This window comes from Ipomoea triloba, chromosome 3 (assembly GCF_003576645.1).
Source record: "Ipomoea triloba cultivar NCNSP0323 chromosome 3, ASM357664v1".
Classification (NCBI taxonomy): Eukaryota; Viridiplantae; Streptophyta; class Magnoliopsida; order Solanales; family Convolvulaceae; genus Ipomoea; species Ipomoea triloba.
In genome coordinates, this window is record NC_044918.1 from 23,656,390 (window position 1) to 23,663,960 (window position 7,571).

A 7,571-nucleotide genomic window follows, 5' to 3' on the forward strand; every position below is an offset into this window, starting at 1 on the left:
ATTTGATTCATTCTGAATGAAAGAAATAAAGGGGCTCGCTTTGACCGTTGGCTGTTAACCGATTGGTCGTAGGTTCGAATCCTACTTGGGGAGATTTGATTCATTGGAGATTTGATTCATTCTGAATGAAAGAAATAAAGGGGCTCGCTTTGACCGTGGCTGTTAACCGATTGGTCGTAGGTTCGAATCCTACTTGGGGAGATTTGATTCATTCTGAATGAAAGAAATAAAGGGGCTCGCTTTGACCGTTAGCCGTTCTCTGTCTTACATATACACTACCTCGTATCCCATTCTGTTCTGCGAGTTTGAAAATACTTCACCATTTCTTAACATTGAGTGGTGTAAACCGCACGGCCGCACGTAAGGACGCGGCCACACCTGAACATGACCCTATATATATATATATATATATATATATATATATATAATTGATTAGTTGACTACTCGTAAATTAATCGATCTAACCATGAGTTAATAACTAACTCTTCTTACAATGCACTCTGACTGCCATCCAAAATTAATAATAACAAAACATACATGACAATCTTAATTATATCAAATTCTTACGAGTTAACTATATTCGGATCTCAATCAACTGGCAACCAACTAACTTTGTTGTTGTATACATGCATATTACATTATGTTGTTGGTCTTATGATGAGCCAATCTGATTTGGTAATGACAAAAATTAAATCATTATGCATAGTATATTCTGATGCAATTATGGAGAAAAGGTTTTAGGTGATGATGGGTGGTCCGTGGTTGAACTTGATTGCCCTTTAATTTGCAACTAATCATTCCAGGCCAAATGCGTCTACATACTCCTAATCACTCATCCTAAGTACCATGATTAGTTGCCCCACACAAGTTATCAAAAACTAATGATGTTGTTACCCAACATTGTCAACTCCACACACCGCGGCCTATTTATGATCTCTTCGAATGAAGATAGGTATTCATTTTTACAATAGTTATGCATGTAGCAAATGTATCGAACGCGTCTCTACTTTTATTTCTTTTTTGAAAAATTCTCCCGTATTACAATGTAGTATCTGTTCATAACTACTTTCTCAACCTGCCCACTCCCTTTCATATAGAGGTGCAACCGGATGCCACTAGACCACAAGGTCATTGGCTGTATATGAGTTTAGTAATATTATTTTCTTCAAACTGTTTATTACAACTTTTCTATAAATTATTACATTTATGCTATAATGTATTATATATATATATATATATATATATATATATATATATATAAAAGACTTAAAGTATTAATTATATTTGCAATTCTGCTGTATGTAATGACACTTTATTACTTACAAATTGTCTATTATAGTTTTCCTATAAAGTATCGCATTTGTACTATAAAGTATTATATATAAAATTTAGCGTATTGATGATATCTGCAATTCTGTTATGTTATTACTTTCTTTTTTTTAGGGGAGGGGGGGGGGTTATCAAGCCACACCCCACAACCTGACATAGAACTAACCACCTCCCGAGCAATCGTGTGGGCGGCACAGTTCGCAGATCGCTTAACAAAATGAAATTCGACATCCCCTATTATAGTTGTTATGTTATTACTTTATTTCCTATAAAACGTGAATAACATTTATGTTATAATAATGTATTATACGGAGTATATAATACTCAAAGTATTTGTTAGGAAAAATATGAACTGTATATTTCTTGAATACAATTACAAAGTATGAACTCCTCTATATATACGACCTATAAGATAAAGAAAAAGAAAGGCAATCAAGACAATCAATAAGAATACTAACTAACCAAAAATACAAAGCTAAATAAGGTAGAAGATATGGTAAAATAATAAGGTAGAAGGAAAGGTAAAATATATACGTTAACACCCCCCCTCAAACTCAAGGTGGGATAGTAGAAGCCAACTTGAGTTTGCGCAGTAAAGACTGAAACCTTCCAGGGAGATGAGCTTTAGTAAAAATATCTGTTGATTGATCTTCAGAAGAAACATGAGTAAGATGTACAGTCCCATGTTTAATATGTTGGCGAATAAAATGACAATCCGTCTCGATGTGTTTGGTCCGTTCATGAAACACATCATTATGGGCAATTTGAATAGCACTCCGATTATCACAGTGAAGAACAGTAGGCGAGGATTGTTTAATTCCCATATCTTCAAGAAGCCATCTAAGCCAAATCAATTCAGAAGTAGCATCGGCAAGTGCCCGATATTCTGATTTAGTGCTAGACCGCGAAGTGACTGTTTGCTTTTTACTTCGCCATGAAATAAGTGAGTTGCCCAAGAAGAAGCAATAACCAGTCGTTGAACGACGATCCGTAGGGTCTCCAGCCCAATCAGCATCAGCATAGGCAGACAGTGTTAATGAGGAGTGAGCAGAGAAATGAAGACCATGCACAAGAGTACCTTTGACATACCGTAAGATGCGGAGCACAGCAGTAAAGTGAATTGTACGAGGACGTAAGATGCGGAGCACAGCAGTAAAGTGAATTGTACGAGGAGCTGCCATAAATTGACTTACTATGTGAACAGCATAAGCAATATCCGGGCGAGTTACTGTAAGATAAATAAGGCTACCAACCAGTTGCCTGTATAATGTGGGATCAGCAAGGGGTGTGCCATCAAAAGGTGTTAATTTAACATTTGTGTCCAATGGTGTAGATGTGGTACTAGAATCTGTTATACCAGCCCTTGAGAGTAAATCTGCAGCATATTTAGCTTGAGATAAATAGTATCCATTAGAAGTGGAAGAAACTTCAAGACCTAGAAAATAGCTAAGAGGTCCCAAATCCTTCATTTCAAAGTGTTGATTAAGATAACGTTGGACATCAGAAATAGCCATGGAATCATCACCTGTAATAATCATATCATCTACATAGAGTAACAAGAAAACAACACCCTTGTTAGTATGGCGAACAAACAAAGCAGAATCATGAGGACTAGAAGTGAAACCAAATCGTGCAATGGTGGAGCTGAATTTTGCAAACCATGCACGAGGCGCTTGTTTTAGGCCATATAACGCACGCCGAAGTAGACAAACTTGTTGAGAATTATGTGAGTATCCAGGTGGGGGATGCATATAAACTTCTTCATCAAGATCGCCATTGAGAAAAGCGTTCTTAACATCCATCTGGAGAAGAGGCCAACGTTTAACTGCAGCAATAGCCAAAAGACTCCGAATAGAGGTCAAACGAGCAACCGGAGCAAATGTTTCCTCATAATCAATGCCATACTCTTGAGTATAGCCTTTAGCGACCAATCGGGCTTTATAACGCTCAACGGAACCGTCTGAGCGAGTTTTGATCTTGTAGATCCATTTACATCCAATAGGAGTTTTACCTGAAGGGAGCTCTACGAGGTCCCAAGTATGAGTTTTCTCCAAAGCTTGAAGTTCTTCCAACATTGCTTGCTGCCAAAGAGGGTTAGTACTAGCCTCCCGATAAGAATTAGGTTCTTGTAAAGAGAGAATAGTAGAAAAACAATGATAATCTTTAAGGTGTAAAGGAACTTCTCTTACTCGAGTTGAGCGGCGAAGAGGAGGAACAAGATCATCAGAAGAAGCCAAATTCGTGGATACAGGAGCAGATGGCAAGTCAGAAGGAGGCTCAGTATTGGAGTCTGTATGGAGAAACTCAACTGTAGGAACATGTGNTCGTGAGGAGGAAGAAGAACAAAGCAAGCACAACCAAAAGGTCTAAGAGTAGAATAATCTGGGGTCTTACCATGCAATTTTTCAAAAGGAGACATATTTTTTAAAATAGGAGTAGGAAGGCGATTAATGGTATAAACTGATGTGAGAGCAGCTTCGCCCCAAAATTTTTCCGGACAAGATGCAGAAAGGAGTTGAGCTCGAACAGAATCTAAAACATGTCGATGTTTGAGCTCGGCTCGGCCATTTTGTTGAGAGGTTTGAGGACAAGATCGTTGGACAAGGGTTCCTTGTGTTTTCAGAAATTGGAGAAGGATGGAATCTCGATACTCCATTGCATTATTCGTACGAAGAATTTTGATAGAATAAGAGAATTGAGTTTTAATCATAGTTGCAAACTCAATATAAACCTTAGGTAATTCTGACCTATGCTTTAAAAAATATATCCATGTAAATCTTGAACTATCATCAATAAATAAAACAAAATATTTATATCCATTCACAGTAGGAGTTGGAGCAGGACCCCAAATATCAGAATGCACTAAACCAAACGGAGTGTCACAAATAGAGATATTATTATGAAAAGATANGGAGGGCGAGTTGGACAATTTTCTAGAATATGACCACGTCCATGACAGTACCTGCACTCAACAGTAGGACAAGCAGAGAAAATATGTCCAGTAGAGCGACAGTTCTTACAAAATCGAGAGCTTGGTAGGGAGTGCGATGTAGTAGTAGCAAGAGCAACATCTGTCAAAAAAGGCTTGATTAAACCCAAGCGAGTCTCCTCAAATAGAAGTTCTTTAATTGCACCATCCAAAGTCGGTAATGGATGACGATGAAGGAGAGCGGCACGAACAGATTCATATTCAGGTCGAAGGGCCATAAGAACTTGGATCAGATGAAGGTGATCATCACTTATCGTATCTTGGGCCAACTGATCCCATATAGGCTGAATGGTTGCAAGAAAATCATTAACAGATTGCCCCGAGTCTTGTCTAAGATTGTTAAGGGTGGTGAGCAATTGATAGTAGTGTGCAAGCCCGGTTGTTTTGTATCGATTAGACAAAAGATCCCATATTTGTTTTGCAGTATCAAATTTTGCAAATTGTATATGGATGGATGGAATAGAGGTATTAGAAAACCAAGTAATGATCTGATGATTTTTACTATCCCAATCTTCAAGGCGGTCAACATATTCATCATCATCTTCGACACCAACATTCTGAGTTGGTTCAACAATATCACCCGTAACAATACGCCAAAGCTTGCGCCCAATCAAAAAACTCTTCATGCGTTGAGACCATAGAGTATAATTGGTACCATCCAAAATGGTTCCAATAGGACGAGAAACCTCACTTTTATCCATAGCAGGGAGAGAAGAAGCAAGATGAACAAATTTTCCAAGCAAATAATAAACCAGGAAAAAAAAATGAATATTACGAACTGATTATTATGAACTATGTTGTCTCTGACCTTGCTCACCAGTCACCATTGCTGACCAAAGTAATGATTTGCCACTTGCTAGTCACCACTGCCGACCAGACCATCCGAACAACTGAACAACGAGACAACCAGCAAAGAAACGAATTCAAACAAGAATTACAGGCCAGAGAGAAGAAGAGGTATTTCCGGTGAAGGCAATGAGATGCGTCCAGACTTCGACTCCGCTACCTCGCAACGGATTCTGGATTGAAAGTTCTAGATATTCTGATGAGGTTGTCAGGCTACACTGATGGGGAGCTCTCCAGTTCTTCGGATATTCTTGTGAGGCTAGCAGGCTACATTAACGGGAGAGCATCACCAGTTTCAAAACCAGAAAGAAAAAAAAATATTAAGGCTCTGATACCATGTTAGGAAAAATATGAACTGTATATTTCTTGAATACAATTACAAAGTATGAACTCCTATATATATACGACCTATAAGATAAAGAAAAAGAAAGGCAATCAAGACAATCAATAAGAATACTAACTAACCAAAAATACAAAGCTAAATAAGGTAGAAGATATGGTAAAATAATAAGGTAGAAGGAAAGGTAAAATATATACGTTAACAGTATTAATTACATCTACAATTCTGTTATGTTATTACTTTATTTTTTACAAACTGTCTATTACAGTTTTTCTATAAATTATTACATTTATGATATAAAGTATATTATATATAAGGCAAAGTATTGATTATATTTGTAATTTTGTTATGTTATTACTCTATTTCCTACAAATTTTCTATTACAATTGTGCTATAAAGTCTTTATGATATAAAGTATATTATATATAAGGCTTAAAGTATTAATTATATCTAAAATTCTATTATTACTCATTTTTATTAGATTCAATTTGTTTCACAAATTAAGACCATGAGACAATCTCACAAGAAACTGGCCTTTTTTTTAAATTTTTTTCAACTTATATTTATATTTTTCTTTTTCTTTTTGTACAAAAAAATTAAAATATAAAAAAATATATCATTGGGATCTTTTAAATGAAACACATATTGACAATTTTTTACGAAAAAAAAATTATATCTATAGGTACATAAAGTTATTACTTAGTATATTGTTTATGTACATTACGCTTTATTTTTATGAACATATAGAATGAACATTATAAACCTATTTCAAAGTAAATAGAAATAGATATAATGTATATACCGTTTAGTTATTATGTACATTAAAGTTTAGGCTTATGAGCATATAGAACAAATATTATGAACATAATACATGAATATAATGTTATTAAACATGATGCACATGTAATGTAATTTTATATACATTAATCTTTATTTTTATAAACATTATGAACCAACTACAGAGTGAATAGAAATAGATATGATGCACATGTAATTTAGTGTTTATGTATATTAAGGTTTAGATTTATAATATTAATTTGAAGCCCAAACATTATTAAGGTTTAAATTTATGATTATATAGAACAAATATTATGAACATAATACAATATGAATGTTATTAAATTTAATGCGCATGTAATGTAATGTTTATGTATATTAAGTTTTTGTTTTGCTGAACATATAGAAGCAACGTTATAAACCTACTACGGGGTGAATGGCCGGTAACACATATGATGTACGTACATAGAGTTTAGTGTTTATGTACATTAATATTTAAATTTATGAACATATAAAACAAATATTATGAACATAGTGCAAGATAATGTTATTAAACATAATGCATTGATTGACATTTAAAATAAAATTGTGTTATTTTGGACCAGAGTCCAGTGCAAAGTGGACCTGGTCCACAATATAATTTGCCTCATTTGTATCGTGAATAATTTTAATTACCTCTTAGTATAAAATAATATAGTCATTTTTATTTATTTAAAAATATAATTATTACTTTTTGAGTGACAAGAAAACCCCTGCAATCACTACATGAGACACGGATCACAATAAGGTAAATCAATTTAAGTTTACTCATATCTAATCAACTCAAACTAATAAGGCTAAAAGACCGTTCTCGCTAGAAGTTGAATTTATAACCTTTTGATTACTAAATCAACAGTATAATTAAGTTACAGTATAATTAAGTTGGTTAATAAAATATTATTATCGCTTATTAATTATAATTGTAGTTAATTTAACAATTATTTGTTATTTAAAAAACAATTATTTGTATTGATTTTTTTAAAATAAAAATGAACTAATGATGATTGGGGCATATTTCCCTTTATTATTATTTAAAAGAATTAAAAAAAAAAAACACACTAACGATGTTTCACGATGTCAGATTAGTGTAATCTGTTAGCTCATTCACTTGCTTGGGCCACGAAATCTCATGCTGATTCTTCTTGTATTTGATTTTCTTTTGTATCAATGTATCATTTTGTATTCATCATTTGATTCCTCATTAATATAAGTTGGTATGTTTTTTCCAAAAAAAAAAAAAAAAAAAAAAAA